Source organism: Armigeres subalbatus, chromosome 1, assembly GCF_024139115.2.
Source record: "Armigeres subalbatus isolate Guangzhou_Male chromosome 1, GZ_Asu_2, whole genome shotgun sequence".
Classification (NCBI taxonomy): Eukaryota; Metazoa; Arthropoda; class Insecta; order Diptera; family Culicidae; genus Armigeres; species Armigeres subalbatus.
Window position 1 is genome coordinate 243203995 of NC_085139.1, and position 24941 is coordinate 243228935.

The following is a 24941-nucleotide window of genomic DNA, read 5'->3' on the forward strand; positions in this document are numbered from 1 at the left end:
AAAACTTAATGCCAATGTCGTTTTGCAAGATAATATGAAAATTGAGCACCATATGTCTAATATGTGTAGGGGAAAACTGTATTCGTAGATGACGAATGAATCCGAACATTCCTCATATTTCATTTATTGGGTTCCGGCCAATTGGTGACAGCACGACCACCAAAATGCAGCACGAACGAATGAAACACTGGCTCCGATTTTGCATAATTAATTCCCACCCATGCCATTTTTTTCTGGTCTGTCCATTCCGTACGACTGTTATTGGAAATGCATATCACGGATTGCCATATATCGGAACCCACATAGTCAAGCCAACCCGAGTAGGAATTTCATGATCACAATAATTCGATTCGATTTCTCAGGACAGTCGTTTATCTTGAAGCGAAGAAATTACTTATGAGATTTTTTGTATCAAATTGGATTTTCGTTTTTGATGGTACCCTAGTTTATTTTGTTTCGTTCAAGCTTTTTAACCTTGCAACATGCTGTAGACTGAAACAAGATTGCGTATTGGTATAGGTCGCATGATGATTCATTGCTTGTTCGCGATAAGTTTGCGCGACACTTTTCCCCCCTCTTGCATCTTGGGGCTAGTATTGCGTTCGTATTCTGTTCATGCATTAAGGGTGGGGGAGATTTTAGAAACAGCTGCTTTGACGATCACTGGGGAAAAACAAGTGTTTGATCTGTCCGACACTGAATTCAGATCTGGCGATTAAATTGGTATTTGTAAAGATTGAAACATGTGTGGTTAATAGTGTTATTCTTACCACGTATATTTTGTATACATTCTTGCGGCGTTGTTTGAAATGCTTCGGTCTATGAAAGTATGCATCAATATTTTTTTATTTGGAGAGAGTTTATGCTTGTTAGAGCAACTATGATCATTATTACTGCATGTTGGGAATAGGTCGATCATTAGTTCTGGTAGGAAAAAATATTGTTGATATTGTCGTACTGAGAGCCTAATGTCCATTTGAATATACCAGCAATGGCTCAAGTTAGTTGTTTTTTTTTCCTAGGAGAATTTACTTTTTTTTATCAGAAAATACTAAAAACAAATCTTAGTCGTGGAAGTAGCTGATTGTTAGTGTGTTAATCGTAGGGAACTGAAGTCATCTGCAGTGGTTCTGCGGAAACCCCACTCCCACTCACCGCAGTCGAGCTCCTCCTAGCAGCGACCAGCAGCCGATCCGGTCCTGCATCTGAGCTAGGAGATGAGGTGTTCCGAACGTCGTCCACAGGGAAGTACAATCGTTACCCTGTCTGATAGTGTGACAATAGAACATTTTCAACACCAGTGCTAACCATATGGGAGGCGGAGTGCTTGTCGCTGTTAGTACGAGCATGGTGACCAGCGAACCGGGAAAACCGGGAGAACCGGGAAAAAACCGGGAATTGAAAATCACCGGGAAAATGTCGGGAAATATGCGGGAAATTTAATAACCACCGGGAAAATTTTCAAATCTGCATTTGTCTCTTTGTAAAAAATGGTGCAGTAGTCTCAAACATCATGAGAGAATTGGTAGACTCATTTACTCATTCCATTCTATTTCAAAGTTTACAAATTTCTAAAATAGATCATGTATTTATGAAGACCCTAGATACCCCATTCAATCGAGGATCAATCGTCACCAAAGTTGAGTTATTAATTACAACTCCGGGTTACTTATACCCAGAACATGAGCAATAAACTCTGATTGCACCGATTTTTTTGTATTAAATCTGATTTGAACTTTCCTTAATTTTTAATTATCCATTCGATTTGTCCAATCGATTGTCCAAATTAAAATATTTGGCATTCCTTCTCTTTTATTTCAAATATTAAAACATTTTCAAAGCCATTCAAAAAAGCGTTTTTCCACCTTCACTTTCAACAATAATCTTGCATTCCACAAAAAAAATCAAAAATCAAAATCAAATCAAAATCTTTCACGATCCTCATGATGCATCAAAGAATTGTGACAATGGAAATTTGATTCACGGTTACACATCATATTAATTCGTAACATATGAGGTTTAGGTTCGGTATTCTTGTTTACGGACGAACTATACTTTCAAACATTAACAAGAATATGGACTTTCGATTAATAGAACATTGTACACATGTTTTTAGAAAATTAGGTTTATTATCAAATTGTTGAATGGTTTGAATAAATGCGATACAGAGGAGATGTTTGAACATTTTATTTTTTTTATATTTTCGATGTTTTCTGCAGAATTATTTTATTATAGCAATGTCTAAATAATTTGTCATGAGTTCATACTTACTAGAATAAAAAAATCAAAATAATTAAGTTTAAAATAGTATTATTTAGCCAACAAAAATTACTCTTCTACATTAAATTTTGCAGTTACAGTATAATTTTTTATATGGAAATTCTTTTCTATTTTTAATATTTGTGAATTTGTGGGTTTTTGATTTTTTCTCTAATACTTATATTTTTTTTGTACCGAGAAATTTTCCATAATACTGGAGAAAACTGGAAATAACCGGGAATTTGAAATTCAAAATTCACTGGCCACCCTGTACGAGACTAAAGGTGAAAGCCATCGAGGACAACTCCTGGAACTTCGTCGAGCAGGTTTGACGCTCAAAAACCGTCACCTGTTATTTAATCTGTGCTGCCTACATACCTACAGACCGTACTCGGGACCTTCAACTAATTGATAGACATTGTCGGTCAGCTAAATAGTACTGTGTCGAGAAACGCAGCTCTTTGTGACGAAATTGTGATATCGGGGGACTTCAACCTTGCGGGCGCTGCTTGGAATCTGGAAACTGGACTCGGTATTCCAAGACAATAGAACAGAAGAATTTGGTTGCTAAGGAAATTATTGACGTCCGTAGAACTTTGCAGTCAAGAAAAAACCGAACTTGGATCAGAAGGTCGAAGTAAGCTATGCTGGTGGAAGGACGTGATTTTTTCTTCCGTCAGAAAAATTCAACTATTTTAAGTCCCTATATTTTGTGAATACGTATATTTATTATGTGGCCTAAAAATTATCCGTTTGAAAAGTGATCTACTTTCCTTGTTAGTGCACCACCACCAGTTGTCCGGTATGTTCCGCGCTAATGTGTGTATTAGTGTTACCATCCGACGTCGCGGTCAAGGTGTAATGGCTACCGGACAATTGTCCAGCAAACATCAGTGAGAAGAAAACTAAGTTATTAATAAGTTATAATAAGATGGGAAATTTATTGAGTGCTTCCACAAGATCGCACCCATGTTACGAGATCCGATTCAAGAACTCAATTTTCCAATATCTGAACGCTTCCTAATATCTGCACATTCCAAGATGTTGCCTCAAAATTGTGAACTGTGCCGAGCTAAACCAATTTGACTGCAGTAGCCAGGTCATTATCTGCTGCCGGGACATTTGAAGCTGATAAGCCCACGGAAACTTTCGTAGCCGTCACGTGACGACCACGTTTTAATGGGAGTAAAGGAGGATAACAAGTGCAAAACAATTTATTATGGAAATTATGTGGTCTTTTCGGAAATCGTTGGTTCTTGCTATTCAAAATTGGAGCTCTTCTGGATGAACTAAATTGGTGAGCACGTTCCAGTTCTTTACTTTTATTTCACTCATTGCTTCACCAATCTATAAAAATATGCACTAAATACGTACAGGGCACCGTTTGCTGCTATTGCCGCGGATATTGTGGGAGTCCCAGGTATCCGGTTCACGCTTTAGTTAGCATCGGTGGCTCTTCTTGACCTTCTATTCCCTGAGTAGTTAGTACGAATAAGGGCGTCCTTGTGAAATTTTGCTGTACCTGTTATGAACAAATAGTACATCCCTTTCCCCACACTTCCTGAAGAAATATTTCTTGCTTCAGATGTGATTCCTTTTTGTCGTACTAGCTGTCGTAACAAAAAGGGCACCATTACGGAGCATGAGATCTAATCAAATTATTCGTAGTACTACTTAATCAACACCCCCTGTTGGGTGAGGGATAGAGGATGACTCACACACACAAGAAAAAACCGAACTTGGAACATTTCTTTATTTTAAGGCTCAAGACTCCATAACTCTGTTTTGAAAATTAATGACGTTATTGGCGCTTTGATGTTGCATGAAGATGAAGAAGAAGCAGAAAGATGATAATCTGAAAAATCTCCACGGGAGACCATACGAAGAAGTTTTTAAAACTCTTCTCAAAAATTCTAGAAGCAATTTAATTAAAAGCGGTAAGCGGTACGGGGTTGGACTTTTCTTCTACTGTATAAAAAACACTCTCTTCTCCAGCATGAATACGCTTTGGCAGATAAAAAGCTTCGACGAGAATCGACAGTCAAAGACCTAGGTGTTTTGGTCGATACGAAAATGACGTTCAAGGACCACGTAGCATATATTGTTTCGAAGGCATCTTCATAGCTAGGTTTCCTTTTCCGATTTGCTAAGAAATTCCGGGATGTGTACTGCTTGAAATCATTGTTCTGCGCCACTGTTCGACCAATATTGGAATATTCTTCGGTTGTCTGGTCCCCGTATTATCGGAACGAAATTCAGCGCATCGAAACTATCCAACGCAAATTTGTCCACTTTACTCTACGATATTTGAGAAGGAGAGATCCAGTCAACCTTCCCAGCTATATTAACCGTTGCATGCTCATCAATCTCGATTCGCTTGAGGCAAGACGTAATGTGGCTAAAGCTTGCTTCATTGGTGACCTTTTACAAGCAAACATCGACTGCCAAACGCTTCTTAGCATGCTGGACATCAACACACGCCGCCGTAACCTCCGAGCGCACTCGTTCTTCAATCTTCCTGCATCCAGAACTAACTATGGGCTACACGAGCTCATACGAAGCATGTCTCGCCTATTCAATAGATGTTATTCTGTGTTTAATTTTAATGTGTCACGAGAAACTAAAAAGTGCAATTTCAGACGTGTTTTATGTTAATCTTGACAATACTAATGTGTTTAGTTTTAAGTAAACGGTCATTGGGGTGACCATTTCACCTGTTGACAATAAATAACAATACAATACAAAAAACACAATATTTCTATTCGAAATTTTATTTTTTGATATTACACTTAATAGAGATTTGAGACGCTCATGTTGGCCAAGAGGAGGAGTTTAGACGCCGGGAACGAACGGGAAGTTCAGCGCCCACCGGCTGACAAAGGAAAACGACTTACGACTAATAAATTGCGCTGCCTCCAAGAATATGGCCATTCGCAGCACCTACTTCCAACACATCCTTCCGTATCGGTACACCTGGAGATCATCACCGGAGTGCGAGGAGATGGAACAGCTGTGCCGTTTTCAAGAAACACGCAAGTTCTATCAGAAGCTCAACAGTTCAACACATCCCGCAAAGGCTTCGTGCCGCCAGCCTAAATGTGCAGGGATAAGGATGGGAGCATGTTGACGGACGAACGTGTGGTGATTGCAAGTACCGTCGTGCGGGGCTTCTTTTGAAAAATCAGGGGCTACTTTGGACATTTTAAAACAAGAATTATAACGCAAATTACTATACAATTGTCATTATCACCAATCGGGTGTCTTGTTGATAGTTGGACGCCAACTTTCTGTTACAAATTTGGTATTTTTTCCGTTTAGTTTTTAAAAAAAATTAAAAATCCAATGTAGCCCCCGGAATCAAAAGAAGCCCCGCACGACGGTAGCAGTACTACTACACTCTGAAAAATCTTCACGTCATATTTACCTGAAAACAAATGTGGTTCTCATCCACCATACTTTTCACGTAAGAGTGACCTGAATGACATGTAACCTGAACAAAGTTTAGCTTCGTTGAGTTACGTGATTTATCCGGTGAATCTGACTGAATTTTCCAGTACTAGTGACGTGAAGTTTGAAAGTAGTTACGTGTTTGATCAGGTGAACCTTACGTGAATTCTACGTACCGGTTACGTGAACTTTTAGTGAAAGCTACATGAAATCAGGCAACCACTACATGGTTTGAAATATATTGCAAAAATGTTTTTTTTAATGAATACAAAATAAGTTAGTGACGCCCGCAACCGTAAAACGGAGACCTCTTCGCATGTTGATGTGCTGAAATGCATTTGATGCAGAACGATGTTTTTATCATTAGACAGAGAATGCTGTCATTCGGCCATTACGCTTCGAAGTTATCGCTAAAACACTGTTGGAGAACAAATCAAAGTTACTGACGAATATCGAATGGAATTTATCAGATTTGTTGTGAAATGATGAAACTATTCTTTCTCGGAAATTGCTGCTATTTCCGCTGTAAAATCATTCAAAAAGTAGTCCACCCTTGGAAGCTAAAATCTGGAATAAAATTTTAAATTAACGCTATCGAAAAACTGTAATTTCTATCTTCATGTAGCTTCGTCTTCTTCCATATCACTACGAATCTTATAAATTTCATCCGACTTCCGTTGATAATTTTTTTCAAAATCCCCGCCTAGTTGCACCTGAAATATCGCTTACTTCTGCGAAGCCTAAATATGTTTAGGTTATGTGTCATTCATTCGTACGTGAGTGTCAAGTCAATCTCACGTGAAAAGTATGGTGGATGAGAACCATATTTGTTTTCAGGTAAATCTGACGTGAAGTTTGTTTACAATGCTGTTTTTCCGCAAATACCGAAGCTGCAATCACACGAACACAATCTCACTTAAATTGTTTACGAGTACATACAAACATATTCACCATGATTTTTAGTACAAGTTACGTGAATTTCAGGTGAACATTACTAACATCACGTAACAATCGTCGTTTGTTCAAGACAGATCAGTTACGTGATTTTTCACGTGAATATGACGTGATGATTTTTTAGAGTGTAGGAACATTTAAATGGCGCTGAGAGTACGGGAATTGAAAGTCAAGGCAGCGGAGGAGATGACTACGTCAGTTCAGCGGACGATGAAAGCCAATCAGCCTCCACCTTGAGGGAAGTGAGGGAGCCATCCAACAGCTAAAGACCAATAAAGCAGCTGGTAAGGATGGTATCGGAGCTGAGCTCATCAAGATGGCCCCGGAAAAGCTGGTCACTTGCCTGCACAAACTGATAGTCAGAATCTAGGAAACTGAACAGCTACCGGAGGAGTGGAAAGAAGGGATTATATGCCCCATTCACAAGAAAGGCGACAAGCTGGAGTGTGAGAACTTTCGAGTGATCACCCTCTACCGCCTACAAAGTGATATCACAGATCATCTTCCGTCGTCCGAGAAGTTTACCAGACTGATCAAAGCAACGGTGGATGGCGTGCAAAACTGTATGAAGATTTTAGGCGAACACTCCAGTTCGTTCGAATCGCTCCGGGGCCTAAGACAAGGTGATGGATTTTCGTGCCTGTTGTTCAACATTGCGCTAGAAGGTGTCATGTGTAGAACTGGGTTTAACAGCCGGGGTACGATTTTCAACCGATCCTGTCAATTAGTTTGTTTCGCGGATGGCATGGACATTGTCGGTCGAACATTTGCAAAGGTGGCAGAGCTGTACACCCGCCTGAAACGTGAAGCAACAAAAGTTGGACTGGTGGTGAATGCCTCAAAGACAAAGTACATACTTGTGGGCGGAACAGAGCACGACAGGGCCCGCCTGGGAAGCAGTGTTACGATAGACGGGGATACCTTCGAGGTGGTCGAGGAATTCGTCTACCTCGGATCCTTGCTAACGGCTGATAACAATGTCAGTCGTGAAATACGAAGGCGCATCATCTGTGGAAGTCGGGCCTAACGGGCTCCAGAAGAAACGCTGGTCAAAAAAGATTCACCACTGCACCAAATGTGTCATGTACAAGACGCTGATAAGACTGGTAGTCCTATACGGCTATGAAACTTGGAAAATGCTCGAGGAGGACTTGTTGATTCAGTGTTATCTGTTTAGATGTGAATTAAATAAATGAAATGAGTGAGATAGGATAAGACATCTCACTTTCTCTTTTGGAAACCATTTGCTTGTTAGAAAAGACTAATTTTCGTTGGGCGATTTGACAGACGCCGGATTTTGCAGACGGGTGCTTTGTTATTACTTTTGTGATGTTGCTTGCTAGTACTCGGAGGTTTTTCAACTTCAGTTTTGAATGTTGCAAACAGGGTTTGCAGAAATCGCTCTCAATAGATAACGAACAACGATAAAGGCAAAAACTGTTCCTATTTATAACAAGCCATGATAACAAATTTATCAAACTTGTATACAAGTGAAGAAAAACAGAATCGGATAGGCAACCCTCACAGAGAAGTTAAGATTCTTGCTTTGTTCTCGCTCATTTTCTGTTCTCAACCTGGGGCACATGTACCCCCAGGAAGGTAGCTTTCCCGGGGGGTACTTGAGACAAAAATGCATGATTCAAATTGTTGAATTAAAGATCCATGTCTCAGTTCTAGAGCTGAAAAATATACCTTCGGGACGAACCATATGTAATTGGATTTAGGAACAATGTTTCAAATTCATCCACCTTATGAGATATCTATATGTATAAAAAGGGTGTTTGAAGTAATTTATTAATAAATAATTTATCTTACCCTGTTCAAATACTTGACAGTAAACTTTTTAGCCATTGAAGTAAAAAGTAGGCTTTAAAATAAAAACAAATCAACACCCAGTAAACGCAAAGTTTCTTGTGTCATATGTTTGCGTGTTGACCATAATTGTATCATAGTGACTGTGCTTAAACTGCGAATTGCAATGCATAGAATAGGATCAGCGCAATATAAATCAAATGAATACCTGAACAATTAAAGTTGTGTTCCAGTGAATTGGTCTGCTTTTGTTTATGTTTATGTTTATTGTATAGATTCATCTGACATTTAGTGGTCTTAATGAATATAGTAAATTTTAAACAAGTATACATTAAACGATTACAATCTTCTTAAAAAGGTGGCCAATGGTAAGTTAAAATCAAATAGCCTATAAATGCTGTTAAAAGCAGCCGCAGCAGCACGGAAAGGTTCATTCATGCCATACATTCGATTACGTGAAGAAAGGTGCAGGAAATCTCGTTGACGCATTGTTCGTTCCGGAGCATAAATATTTAATCCCATGAGAAGTTCCGGATAGTCAATTTCACCAGTCGCGATTTTGGCCACGAAACCAGCCAACGATCTATTCCTTCTCATTTGAAGAGTGTTAATACCAAGTAGTCTACATCGATCCTCATATGCGGGAAGATGAGCGGGATCCCTCCATGGTAGGTGCCGAAGTGCATAACGCACGAATCTACGCTGCACGGTTTCTAGCCTTGAGATCCAGACGCTATGATAAGGGCTCCAAACTACAGCACAAAATTCAAGGATAGAACGAACTAGAGAGCAGTACAGAGATTTTAGGCAATGAGGGTCCCGGAAGTCTTCAGATAGTTTGAAAATGAATCCGAGTTGCCGATTAGCTTTTGCGATGATGTCGTTATAGTGCGGCTTGAATGTCATGTCTTGATCCAGTGTGACTTCTAAATCCTTAATCTTATTCACTCTCTCAAGGGTAGTACCAGAGATACAATAATCAAAAACTATCGGCTTGTGTTTCCGGTAAAAGGAAAAAGCATTGCATTTTTGAATACTGAGCGCCAGGAGATTAGCAGAGCATCAGTTCGCCATTATATCCACACCCGATTGCAGTTCTTCACAATCCTCGATGCTGTTGATAATCATAAACATTTTAACATCATCTGCATAAAACAAACGACAACCAGGAGGTAGCAGTCGGGAGAGTTCGTTGATAAACAGCGTGAACAAGAGAGGCGCCAGATTACTTCCGTGTGGTACACCAGAAGTATTGGAGAAGTATTCAGACTGTGAAGAACCGATTTTCACAGAAAGCAAACGGTTAGACAGATATGATTTGAACCAGCACACTAGATGAGCATGAGCATGAGCATGAGCATTATGACCGCACAATTCGTAGTTGCTACTCCGTGATTGACTAGAACTTGCGAAATTGTACAGAGAACACAATAAATGGGGCTTGGGACTAGCTACCCATTCTCAATGTACACGTTTCGGGAGCTCAAATATCTAAAGTCAATAACGGCGCCGGCCACGTCCTTACGGTCATATAGGAAGGGGAGGATTGTTAGTCCGACTCTCGTTGCTACTAGAGACCGAGAACACCTCTGCATCTCCACGATTGTCTTGGGATAGGATATCGTTTTAGTTACAAAGGATAATTTATCTGGATTCACTTCGGTAAGTGATGCTATGGGATGGGAAATAACACTCTCGCTGTCTGAAACTTTCACTTTCTGATTTATTCACTCACCCGCGCAAACCAGAACAAAATTACGACGACCGGCCGATCGTTTTGCCTTCCGCACAAAGCAAAACTAAACTTCGACGACCGGCCGATCCGCTTACTGAAGAAACACGACCGGATAAGAAACAAACTTTCACTTTCTGATTTATTTACTCACCCGCACAAAGCAAAACTAAACTTTGACGACCGGTCGATCCGCTGACTGGAGAAACACGACCGGACAAGAAACAAACTTTCACTTTCTGATTCATTTACTCACCCGCGCAAATCAGAGCAAAATTACGGCGACCGGCCGATCGTTTTGCCTTCCGCACAAAGCAAAACTAAACTTCGACGACCGGCCGATCCGCTGACTGGAGAAACACGACCGGACAAGAAACAAACTTTCACTTTCTGATTTATCTACTCACCCACACAAAGCAAAACTAAACTTTGACGACCGGTCGACTCGAAACAAGAGCCAACACGCACTGAACTAATTAACTTTACTACCGGCCGCGCAATGCAAAACACAAAATTTCGGCAAATCGCGCGATCGTACGGCCGTCCGAAACAAGAGCCAACACGCACTCTGATTTGAACCAGCACACTAGATGACGACTAACTCCAAGTTGTTCTAACTTTGCAAGCAATATTCCATGATCGACGCGGTCGAACGCTGCTTTTAAATCCGTATAAACTGCATCAACTTGACCACCGGAGTCCATGGTACGAACACAAAGCGAAACAAACTCTATTAAATTCGTTTACAGAGCGCTTTGGATAGAAGCCGTGCTGTGCAATAGAATTGTACGCTTTACTGGCACTGAATAAAACGTCATTCATGATTATCTCGAATACCTTGGATCAAGAACATAAGGATGTGATGCCTCGGTAATTTTGTACATTCCTTTTGTCGCCTTTTTTGTAAACGGGAAACATGTGCGACATCTTCCATTGATCAGGAAACTTTCCCTCCTGGAGCGGCAGTGTGAAAATCCTGGCTAAGTGGGTAGCCAGCGTGTTCGAACAATTCTTGAAGAGAAGCACAGAAGACGGAATACCATCCGGGCCGGCAGTGTACCAGCTTTTCAATTTTCTGATGGCTGACAGAACAGACCCATCGATTATAAACGCATGTAAATCTAAAACATTTCTAGGCGTGAACTGATTTGCAACAGCTATTTGATCGGCGGTGGCCCTGGTGGCATTGAATGTACTTAGGAAATGTCGAACGAACAAATAACATTTTTCCAGCTCTGAACTGGCGATTTCTTCTCCCAGATGCAAGTACTGGAACGGTTGAACTCCTGCTTTGTAATCAGCGTGCGATTCTTGCAGTACTGTGGCAATGCTTTTGCCCTACTTCGCTTTAGCCGACGCAGATGACTGTTCGACCAGGGAGGCTTAGGCTTCGGACGACACAGGGGCACGTGCTCCGCAATTATACGACGAATTTGGCGAGTGAAATAATTAACAGCATCATCTACACAGAGGTCAAGCTCGATGGGTGACCAGTCAATACATGAGATAGCATCACAAATACTATCATAATCAGCTCGGCGGTAGTCGTACATTTGGTGAACGTCAGAAGCATCGTCGAACGTAAACAGGCCCGGAAGGTTGACGACTATGTCCAGAGCAGGATGGTCAGCATCCAGGGAGATGAGGGGTTCGATGGCTTCGGAAACGGTGCTAGTAGATTTAGCTGCATCGTTGGCGAGGACGAGATCCAGAAACCGACCATTTCTGTTAGGAACTCCATTGAGTTGAGTCAAGCCATTAAACGAAAAACCATCGACCAATGCGGAGCTACTGGTGGACAAAACAGATTGGGGGTTCACATGCATAAACCCGTCTTTCGATGCAACCCATTCCAAGCTCGGTTGATTATAGTCTCCAAGTTGCAAGATGAAGTCAATTGTCATTGAAGTCAAGGTTGGAACTAATAGATTAAAGAGTTCATGTGATCCCGAATGCAATTTATGTCGCTACGCCGGTCTGGAGGTAGATATAATACTCCTATGCTAACCAATCGATCTGTTGTAGAAATTCTAATCCATTACTGCTCCAAAGCTATGCTTGTCAATGTAGAGTCAACGTAGCTATTCCAGCGTGTTGAGATTGCTATCAAAACTCCTCCTCCGCGAGACTTAGTGTTGTTAGCTGAATTACGATCTGTACGGTAAACAGCAAACTTAGGACCGAATAGCAGTAAGCCGAGGATTTGTTCGTTTAGCTAAGTTTCCGTCAAAAAAATTACGTCGTAGTCACACTCACTAGCAGCCAGAAATAAAGAGTCCACCTTAGTACGGAGCCCGCGCACATTCTGGTAGTAGATGCGCAAGGTATGAGCAGGTAATTCACTAGGCGAAATGGATCCTCTGACCGGCAGGCTATCGTTAGAAACGTTGGATGATATAATGGCAGGTTTCTCGGTGTTGGAATCAGTATCAACTAGCTGGATACTGGAAGTAACAGACGTTAACGGAAGAGAATTGTTCGGGACGATATTGTCACGGTGTGTCTATGGGGAAATATTATTTTAATTAAATTAAATGATAGCCTAACCCTCTCAAAAATGTATGGAAAAATCACCCCCGATAGAACATTTTAAAAATGCACCTACGTGAAAGGGAAAAACCTATACTTTCGTGTAGTGAGTGTTTTAGAGATACTTATTTTTTGAAAATAAGCCTCTTCAGACAAACACACCGTGTTGTACTTGCCTGCAATAACGGTTTGGAAGCCCTCCGTGTCAGACTCAATTACAGGACCGGGATGACTGCGGAGCGCTGGCAGGATTGGTTCGACTACAATGGGCGGATTGAGGGCTTCCATTAAGCTAGCAGGCGTGCATCCCGGTGAACGGTTGATTATTGGCATCCTAGACACATTTGGCATCCCAAACACAGGACCAGGACGGCTGATGATCGTAGGCAGGAAGGGCGCGACTGTGTTGAGTGGATTAGGGGCTTTCTCTGTGCTTGTGGCACTTATGCGTCCTGGTGACAAGCTGAAGGAAATTTTCTCAGTACAGTTAGCATAAGTTTGTTTCGAAACCCGGTGAGTAGATGTATGCGGCAGACTGAAAGCGATGAATGAATCAGGAGACGAAGTGCTTGGAAGATCACGATACTTGCCTGTAACGGGGGCTCGGAAGATCCCGTCTCCCAATTCAAACGTAGGGCCAGGATGACTGAAGATCGCTGGCTGGGAGGCTCGACTACGATGAGAGAGATAGGGACTTCCTTACGGCTTGTGGCAGGTATGCATCCCGGGGACTGATGCCGGTATTGAAGACAATTTTCTCCATCAGCTAAACTTCGTCCGATGAAATATCCAGCAAGTCGTTGAATTCCGCAGCAGGCCTCGGACGCCAAAAATTTTCTTCAACTTTGTCGTCAACGAATTCTCTGAGTCGATCGTGGTGAAAAGTCTCCGACTTCTGGTGAATCCCGAATTGATATCGGCTTGCTTGGAGGACTTAGGAGTAAACGAGTTGGAGTTGATCAGCCTTGCAAAATTTGTTTTTATTTCTGATTTTAACTCGTCCATTCACACTTAAAATAAATCGCCGAATTCGGTAAAATTTTATCGAAATCTCAACAGCAGAACTGTTCGGTAAATAATTTTACTGATTTTCGGTGATTTTGACAGTTGAACAATGGGAAAAAATACAAAAAATCTGTAAAATAACTACCGAACAGTTCTGCTGTTGAGATTTCGGTAAAATTTTACCGAATTCGGCGATTTATTTTAAGTGTGTTATTTCCAGCTTACGGTTTTTCAAGATGTCACTGTGAGAATTTAGAGCGTGTACTTTTCCAATTTCATAGGCAGCAATTCCAATTTTTCACGACTTCTTCGATAATATCCCTGCTGTCTGCTATTTTAAACATTCAGTCTAATACCTAATAGCTGTACGAATTTTGATATTTTGATTCGAAATCAATCCACAAGAAGCGGATTTTGATTCAGCAGGTGTTGATTTTGTTCATTATTTTAAAATGTTTTCCGTAGTTTTTATTGCGTAAAAATGGACCTTTGTGCACCTTCATCAACGACGAATGTTTGTCGTATCAAGGAAGACTTTTACATGTGCTTAAGTGTTCGGATTTCGATGCCCCACGGTTCAGCACGAGCGCAGAGTCCCAAATGTGAACATCAATCCAGGACTTTTTCAATCCAGTCCAATCAATCCAGATAGTTCATCACGTAAAAACGGTGTTGTATAAAATACAACATTAAGAGCCGCTGAAATAAATGTCAATGAGAACGTGAAACGTTTGGGTGTTCCACTCTCACATATTAGAATCACGAAAATTTTATCAGAATATTGAAATATGTAATTCAATATCTCCTGAATCAAAATCAGCAAGGGATCGAAATCCGTACCGCTATTTATTGACTGAATGAATAAATTAAACTAGACCAGATTGACAAATATTGAGAAACGTACATTTTGATTTGTACTGCGTTAGTTAAACTTTACTTACTTGATACTTGATGGGCTACAGCCAGGCCTGGGAATTGTCGCGTTTGTCAGTGACACATGACAAGATACATAAAAACATGGTCAGTAAAAAAACTTGTTAACTTCCAGTTTTCCGTCGCACGACTGGATCCCTCAACCAGGTGACAACTTTTTCCAACCGCGACAATTTGCTTTTGTTGTATGTCTTGTTAGAGCGCATACATCTGCGACAAAAGTGTGACAACGCATACACTTTCGGCTCTGTGCACGACACAACATTGGTCCCGAAAGTAAGTTATGTCGCATCTTCTGGTTGTCCATCTGCGTGGAGGAGCAATAGCAGCGGACAAATTTGAAATATTATACCGAAAACAGCACATTATAATAAATTATTTCTTTGTTCTCTTGACAGATTTTCTGTTTAGAAATAAGAAATTTTATTCAATTTTTGAGTTGTTACGTACATAACAAAAAAAAAACAAAAAAACAAGTGTTTCTTGCATAGAGAAAGATCCCCCAGTGTCGAATAATTGAGCCATTTAACGCAACGCAAGTTTCTTCGCTTTTCACGCAGTTTATGGAGTGTTCGTGGTTTTCAAGTGGGTTTTGGATTAATGCGTTTTTTTAACCGATTTTGTTCACGTGGTTTTGAAAAAAAAATCGGAGCATACGAAACAGCGATTTTTGATAAAGTCGTTTTTACGCGGTTTTTGTGATTTACGCGGTTTTGACTTACGCAGTACAATCGTCCGCGTAAATATCAACTTCAGTGATTTTTGACCGGTACACCGTTTGTAGCAATTGCCTGATAGACGGTTATTTGACTGCAATATTTTATGTAAAAGAGAAATACGGATTTTTATTTAAGCGTATATCCTACATTAGGGGCAATAAAGGGACATTCGAAACATTTACTGTTGTGGAGTCGTACACTTATTACGGTGCATTTTTCTGTGTTTTTCGAAACCCCCTCCCTATGTAATTTTTTTTCTTACACATTACTTTTATTTATACGGAGAGTAAGCAAATGATAGTACTCCCCCATAAGTGCTTACGTAATAAGTGTACGGTCATGAAACGCTCATGCGGGCTTGTTCATGCTATGTACAGCATGGTATGTTTTTTGGTTTATGTTGTTCAAAATACAACAGCTTGTGCGCTCGAGTGTTAATGGCCCGCTTAAAAGATTTCCGGATATAGATATAGATTTCAAACCATTCGTGATTTTCAAACATACATTTTAGATATGTAATTAAATGACGCATTTTGGTTAAACAGGAGGAGCTGGACTAAAATCACCAAAATTCGACACATTATTATTATGCCGTACATATTAGCCGTTTTTATAATGAGCTCGGCTTCATTTGCTGTAAAACCCAGAAACCACACCATTTCAGTGGTGTCATCAATTCATAATGACAACATTTTGCTGACAACGACAACAATTTTTGTCGCGACAAAATTCGAAGGTGACATGACGAACTTTTTTGTCAATAACCATGACAAATATTCTAATCCGTCTGGTTGTGCAAAACCTTAGTCGTGATGGAAAGCGTCACACGACAAATATATCGTAACAAAATAAGTATGTGACAAGATTCAAAATGTCTTGTCGGAGCGAGAGACCAGTAGTACGCTGTATCGAGCAACGTTGGTTAGGTTGTGTTGTCCAGTTTGAGGTGACTGTTTTCTCTTTGGTTTTGTCGCATGGTTTTTCTGTATGAAGGTGACAAATCCCAGGCCTGGCTACAGCTCTTCGATGAACCTACGCCGAATGGAGTATCCTTCTCCACTGGACTCGATCCTGGGCCAATCGCTTCCAGTCGCCCTGAACATTGAGCGCCCTCAGGTCAGGTCCTCTTCAACTGCAAAAAGCCATCGGGTACGCGGCCTCTTCCGAGTTCTCTACTAAATATCATCTTCGCTTGACGTTCTTCCGGCATATGAACAACGTGACCAGCCCACCGTAGTCTGCCGTGTTGAATAAGCTTAATAATATCCAGCACTTTATACACCTGGTACAATTCGTGATACATGCGACGCCGCCAGATACTGTTCTCCTGTTTACCGCCGATTATTGTCCGCAGCACCTTTCGCTCAAACACTCCAAAAGCTCTCCGATCAGCCTCCTTTAACGTCCATGTTTCATGGCCGTATAAAGCCACCGGAAGAATCAGAGTAGTATACAGCGCGAGTTTTGTTTTCGTTTGCAGACTACGGGACTTAAGCTGGTTACAAAGTCCGTAATAAGCCCTACTTGTAGCTGCAATACGCCTTTTAACCTCGCGGGTAACATCATTATCGCACGTCACTAATGTTCCAAGATACACAAATTCTTCCACCACTTCAAACTTTTCACAATCCAGCACCATTTCGCTACCAGCACCATTAATGAACCCACGTTGATTGCCAGCGACCATATACTTCGTTTTGCTGGAATTGATCGTGAGTCCAATCCTCGCTGTCTCCCCTTTAAAAAGCACAAAAGCCTCTTCCACGGCACGGCGATCAATCCCGATAATATCGATATCGTCCGCAAATCCCAGGAGCATATGCGATCTTGTGATAATGGTATCGCTTCTTTGCACACCAGCTCTCCTAATCGCTCCCTCAAGCGCTATATTGAACAGTAGATTCGAGAGTACACCACCCTGCTTTAATCCATCTAAGGTAACAAATGACGTCGATATTTCATCCGCAACCCTTACACTTGATTTCGATCCGTCCAACGTTATACGAATCAGCCGGAAGTTTCGCCGGAAAACCATGTTCACCGATGCACCGTCACTTCCACTATTCAACAAAGGCTCGAAGTGTTGCTTCCACCTGGCAGCCACTTTGGTTTTATCTGTCAGCATATTCCCTTGTTGGTCGTTGCACATGACGGGAGATGGCGCTGTCTTTCTCCGCACGCCATTGACAGACTCATAGAACCTCCGCATATCGTTCTGCTCCATTTTTTCCTGAGCCTCGCTAATCAATCACTTGTTCTTCATATTATTTCTTCTTCCTGTGGTGGGTTCGTTTTTCGGCTGCTCTTGCTTCCTTGTACCGATCTCTATTCGATCGGGTACCCGACACTAACATCCGGCTTCTGGCAACGTTTTTCTCGTCTGTCACTCTCTGACACTCCACATCGATCCAACCCGTCCTGGGTCGCCTCTGTGCAGTGCCTACCACTTCTCGTGCTGTTGTGCTCACCGCTCCATTGATCGACTCCCATAGATCGTTGATGTTGTCGCTAACGTTGATTGCACTTATCCGTTTGTCGAGCTTCTGGCAGTACTCAGCCGATACTCCTTCCGCCGACAATCGCTGGATATTGTAACGCATCGTTGGCTGTGATCTTTCGTTCGATACAGTTCACAACCGTGATCGAATTTAACTGACAACGAGGTAGTGATCAGAGTCAATATTCGGACCTCTGAATATCCGCACATCGATAACATCCGTGAAATGGCGCCCATCCACCAGAACATGGTCTATCTGGTTGCAAGTTTCACCATTTGGGTGTCTCCAGGTGTGCTTTCGGATATTCTTTCGTGTGAAGTAAGTGCTACTGATGGCCATCCCTCTGACAGCAGCGAAATTTACTATCCGTAGGCCGTTGTCATTGGTAGCGGAGTGAAGGCTCTCCCTACCGATTATGGGACGGATAAAGTCCTCTCTACCGACCTGGGCGGTAGCGTCTCCGATAACAATTTTCACGTCATGCTTTGAGCACTCACCATAGGCTTTATCAAGACATTCATAAAACGTGTCCTTCACGTCGTCGGATAAATCGTTTGTCGGTGCGTAAACGTTAATTAGGCTGTAATTGAAGAATTTGCCCCGTATCCCCAACACACAGATTCGTTCGCTAATGGGTTTCCACCGCATCACTCGCTTCATCTGCTTGCCCATCACTACGAAACCAACTACATGCTCTGCTTTTTTACCGCCGCTGTGATAGATGTTATACTTGCATGCAGTGTTGGTCGTGGGGTCCACGGCTCGGAATTCACGTTCTCCGGATCTGGGCCATCGGACTTCTTGAAAAGCGGCCACGTTCACTCCAACCTTCTGCAGTTCGCGAGCCAGAAGGCTCACTCGTCCAGGTTCATTTAGGGTCCTGACATTCCAGGTATCGAGTTTCCAATCATAGTCCTTATTTCGTTGCCAGGTCGGTTGCCAAAAATAACGCTTTTTTTTCTTCTATCTCCATTTTTCATGGTATTTGAGAGGCTTCAGTAAGCTACCTTTCCGGGGTCGCGTTACCTACATCGCTATGATGGGGCTGCCACCTTAGGTATAGCTGACGCGATACAGCATTTCGTTAATCAGCCGATGGGTACCAGACAGACGCTGTTTGAGCCGCACCTCCTGATGAACAGACGCTCGAGGCGTACCTTCTCACTCTAGATGATGTCAGAAGGACAACAGTGCCCAGGCTGCACTACCAGCTAAGTACACAACCCTTAGCTGGCGGTCTTTTGTCATCGGACGACCCGTTGAAGCGTGAGATAGGAACTTGTGGGCTGTTGGGCGCTCCTTCCTTGAACCCACCATTTTGCAGTTAAACTTTATTTTATGCTATTTGGAAACTAAATACAATACATTTAGTTTATTTTTAACAGGCGAACAAAATACGTTCGTTGGTTGTCGATTTATTTTTAATGTTTGTTTTAATTTTAAAGCCTATGAGAACGATAAGAAAAATTAAGTTTTTTTTCCTGTCAACATCGCCCAAAAATGATCGACAATTAATTTTCAAATTTCAACAGTTCTATCGAAATACAAAAACTCTTGAAATTTTATTGGCAGTCTGAGAATAAATTTGAAAATTAAATAGAGGAAAATCTCTTAATAACGAACAGTTCAAATATATTTTTGGACTGATATTAAGTAAAAAATACGAATTGTAATCGTAGGCCAAAAGTTTGGCTATACACTGGATTTTGTTTTTACACGATTTACATTTTCTCAATTTTCCACTCATCCTAAATGTTTAACGCATATTAATTATCATGTTATTTTTCTTTGATTTATTTTGGTTTTTTTTAACATGTTGCGAAGATTTTGGTGGTAAATTGAAGTCACACGATGAAAAACACGAGCGAAAAAAAAAAATCGTGTAAAAACAAAAATTTAGTTTCCAGAAAAAAAATCTAAAGGGGTACCTTAAGCAATGACAAAGCCTCAAGGGGTAACACTCATCAAAAAGGTTGGGAACCGCTGGTGTAGGATAACAATAGCAGAATTTATTAAGTTATTATCTCATGTTTTTGGTTGAATTACTAGCTAGCTGTAACTAATACTGATTTTTATGGATGATGCTCCATGTTTGTCTCTTTCATAAGTATAAAGGTTATCATGACAACATGTCGAATGAGCACAAAATCGCAGAGCAACTATTCACCTACCGTTTAATATGAACTTCTTGGCAGAATCAATCCGCCCCACGCCAAACAATAATACGGTACCGTAACTTGTGACAAATTCGTCGTTGTGCCTTCGTCATACGCGAACAGATGACCTAGCGCAAACGGTATATGGAAGTTGATGTGTCTTGTCATATGCCGGGACGGTTTGCATTATCGCCATCCACTGTTGGCAGCAAGCAAGAAGCACTTTATAGACCAGCCCGAGCTTACAGACACAGCAAAGCTACAGAAAGCAAACAGACGGGGATGGATGCGGGACAACAAAGGAGCAAACATTACGTCATGCACGTGAAATCATTCGAACGCGTGCTCTGGTCGATTGGGGGGCTGTAAAAATATCTTAGAATAAATTATCTCCGCCAAACCTGACTGGGCATGTGTCTCACCTGATGTCTCTCTTTCTCGAACAACTTTGTGATCTTCATTTTTAGCACCAGACGCCAAGAGACGCAGTTGTTGAATACACTCGACGAGAATGTATGTAAATAAAATTCGTTGCTCGTTGACCATGGTGAACTACTGATAACGATTCAGCAACATGTGATAGGGGAGTAGAGTCTTTGATTTGCTAGTATGTCAGTCTTCGGAAGTCCATTATGGGTGCCTGGGGGCCAATATCTTCCCTTAGCTTAAGCTTAAACCAAAGTTAACCTTCTTCGGATATTAAGAAAAACTTACGAATAAGATGTTAGGGTCATATTGATCTAGAAATGTAAATTCTTATAAAATAGTCAAATTATAACCGAATTACAAAGTATATATACCGTTCGAAAGATGAACTCATCAATTTTGTGGCTATGTGGTGATATGCTGGTTCTGAAGACAATGGTCACCGGGAAACGACTCCCACGGGGACCTTGTCGGTCATAGCACACGGAATGGAGCGCAAAAATCGCTCCATATATGCCTTTCGATCGCTAATTCTACATAGATTCTCATAAAACGGCAATGTATGATCCATGAGAGGGCCTCCGGCGAAAGAGGCTACTCCTGGAACCTGATTTTAAAATAGATGGTCATGCGCTCGAAATCGATAAGTGACCACATTGACCACTCTTGGAACCTATAAGGTGCCCCCGGGAAACCCGTAGAAGAGGTCATTTCCGTTTTAACTCCAAAATATATCGTGCGGCGGCTCTTTCGTCATGATTTTCCACAAAATAGATGATTATGTGCTTGAAATCGATAAGTGGCCACATTGGCCGCTATTGGAAACTATGAGGTGCCCTTGGGGACCCCGTAGAAGAAGACGTTTCGCCGTACGGCGGCTCTTTTGTCATGATTTTCCATGAAATAGATGATTATGCCACTCTTGGAACTTATGAGGTACCACCGGGGAACCCATAGAAGGTGACATTTCCGTTTTTATACAGAAACCAATAAGTGACCACATTGTCCATTTTTAAAACCTACACGGGGAGCTCATAGGAGGGGACATTTCCGTGTTTACTCTCACTCACTCAAAATCGATTAGCGACCACATTGGCCACTTTTGAAACCTATGAGGTGCCTCCGGGGAACCTGTACAAGGATTATTTTTATACCACGATATGCCGTGTAGCGGCTCATTCGCTATCATTTTCCATCAAATAGATGGTTATGCTCTTGAAATCTAATATCAACCCGGGGGAACCCCAGGGCCAGTTTCGGTAATTGTGAAGTGCCTCGGAGAATCCATTGAAAGGGACGTTATCGTTATTGCTTCATAATCTGCTGTGCGGTAGCTCTTCCTTCATGATTTTCTATCAAGTAGATGAGTGTGCGTTTGAAATTAATTACCATTTCAACAGTGGCGTTTCTCTAACCTTAATCTACATGTGCACTGGATTTAAATTTACGGAATTGGTGAGCGGAAATGCACAGAATAACTAAATTTTGATTAGTTTAAACGACTCTGATAATTTTATTTTCAACTAGCTGACCCGGCGAACTTTGTCTCGCCAAAAATTGGTAAATTTTCTGATACATTTTTTTGCGTCCACAATTTACCTAGAAAACAAATCGGTTCTTCAGAATGATCTCTCATTTTTTTACAACTTTGTTTAATATATATATATAGATAATCAAAATTTTAAAATTCTATGCAAATTGTACGAAAAACTAATTCATCGAAAAGATTGAGTTTTGATTTTCAAAGCATTTCCACTTCATCGTAAGTTTTTCCTCGTAAAGAGAAGAAAAAAACTAATATAAATTAACAAAAATTGGGCTGTCTATTCCTGTGTGATGCGCGGTCGTACAAATGCCGACTTTGTTTTATATATATAGAAGAAGAGAAGAAGAAGAAGAAAATGATCAAAATTTTAAAATTCCATTGCAATTGTGCGAAAAATCATTTCATCGAAAAGATTGAGTTTGGATTTTCAAAGCTTTCCAATTTCCATTTCCATCACCAACTTTGTTTTTTATATATACACCCAACCGGCGGTTGTTAGATTTTCTAACAATTCTGTATAAGAATCTACCAACATCTGTATAAGAATTGGGCATATGCGAAATTGTTAGATTCTTATACAAAAAATGTAAGAAAAGCTTACAATATTGTTAGATTCTTATACAATATTTGTATAAAAATCTAGCAATTTCGCATATGCCCAGTTCTTATACAGGTTTTGGTAGATTCTTATACAGAATTGTTAGAAAATCTAACAACCGCCGGTTGGGTGTAGAAGAAGAAGATTTAGGCTGTCAAAATATCAAAATTATCATTTTTTGGGTGCAGTGCAGTGCACAGGTAAAAAGTGAGGTTACGCGACGCCACTGCATTTCAATTGGCCGCTCGTGAAATCTATAAGATTCTCCCAGGGAACAAATAGAAGGGGTCATTTACGTGCACTTACCATATATGGTAAGAGAAAATCTACCTTTTTGAACTAAAAAATAAAATATTGAAATATTTTTTAAACCCAAATATTTTATTTTTAAAATCAAAACTAAAACATATTTAATTCAAAAATTTTCATTTTCGTTTCTACTGCAATCCAGTATAAATTAATACAGTATATTATAAACTAGTTTGTGGAGTAAATATTTGAAAAAAATACAAATAGAATTATTGTGGTTTTATTTTCCACACGAAGCCTACCCAAAAATAAAATAATTGATAATCACAAGAAATTTTATATAACATTCAAAATAATTTTTGATTACAATATTTATTTTTGTTGAATTTAAGAAAAATATTGTTGGAAGCAAAAAATTTTTTTTTGGATTAAAAATATATTTTGTACAAAAAAAAATATATATTGTAAATTCAACAATTTTTATTTTGAGTGCTGTTTTGGAACATTGTAGAAACAACAATATTTTTCGTCTAATCAAATCTGATTTTTTGTTGAATTCAACAAATAAAATTATTAGCCGGGGAACTGTAATTATTTTTGTTGTTTTTAAACATAACATCATTGAGTTTAAAAAGACATTTCTCTGCGCTATAGCATTACGCTCGGTTGGGTTTATTCATGTTCTTTTTTATCAAATAGGTCATTCATTCCAAACTTATTATCTATAACCTATACGGTACCCGCAGGAGTCTCATAGAAGGAGAGATTTTATTTTTTATATCAAATTTGGGCGTTTTCATATCATTTTCCCTGGCGATCGCTGAAAACTTCAAACCTCTATGAGTCGATATTGAAGGGACCATCTATTAATGGAAATATCGATACGTGGAATAGAAAATCCTTGGAGAGCTGTTCGAAGGAACCATCACAGTATTTATTTATTTTATTTATTCAGACTAAGGCCGAAATGGCCTGTGCGGTATATAAGATTTCGTCGATTTCGTCACCACCGATGCAAACTCGCGGTGGGTGGCTCACATTGTCTTATCTTGAACCTATTCCTATCATGTACTTCGTCTTCGACGTGTTGATGACTAGTCCGATCCGATTGGCTTCCCTCTTCAGTCTGATGTATGCTTTCTTCATCTTCTCAAAGTTACGTGTCATTATATCTATGTCGTCGGCGAAGCCAAATAGCTGGACGGACTTATTGAAAATTGTACCACTCGTGTTAATCCCTACTCTTCGTATTACCCCTTCCAAAGCGATGTTGAATAGCAGACATGAAAGACCATCACCTTGCCGTAACCCTCTGCGGGTTTCGAAGGGACTCGAGAATGCCCCTGAAACTCGAACTACGCACATCACCCGATCCATCGTCGCTTTGATCAACCGTGTCAGTTTATTCGGAAATCCGTGATCGTGCATTAGCTGGTCCCGATCGATTGTATCATATGCGGCTTTGAAGTCGATGAGTAGATGATGTGTGGGCACGTTGTATTCGCGGCATTTCTGCAGTACTTGGCGAATGGCGAACACCTGGTCCGTAGTGAAGCGTTCGCCCATCAAATCCGCCTGGTACTGTCCCACGAACTCCCTTGCAATTGGTGCTAGTCGACGGCATAAAATTTGGGAGAGTACCTTGTAGGCGGCGTTGAGCAATGTGATTGCACGGTAGTTGCTACAATCCAGCTCATCGCCCTTTTTGTAGATGGGACACACGACACCATCCATCCACTCCTGCGGCAAAACTTCCTCCTCCCAAATCTTGGTAACAAACCCAGTGCAGCGCCCTAGCCAGTGCTTCACCACCGTGTTTAAATAGCTCTCCTTAGTTGGTTGGTCAACCCCAGGGGCTTTGTTGTTCTTCAGCCGGCCAATCTTCTCCTGGATTTTCCTGGAGATCCGGAGCCGGTAAAATTATGTCCTGCGTACGTTTTCCCAGGTCCATCACCATACCGCCATCTTCGTTTGCCACTTCGCCATTCAGGTGCTCTTCGTAGTGCTGCCGCCACTTTTGGATCACCTCACGCTCGTTCGTAAGAAGGTTCCCGTTTATGTCCTTACACATATCAGGC

At 40.8% G+C, this 24941-nt stretch overlaps 1 protein-coding gene across 1 annotated transcript in view; it reads left to right on the forward strand.

Annotated features, from left to right (window-relative positions):
• Positions 1-24941, forward strand: part of LOC134206186 (cytoplasmic dynein 1 light intermediate chain 1) — a 52499-nt gene that overhangs the window by 958 nt on the left and 26600 nt on the right. The gene's annotated exons all lie outside the window — the stretch shown is intronic.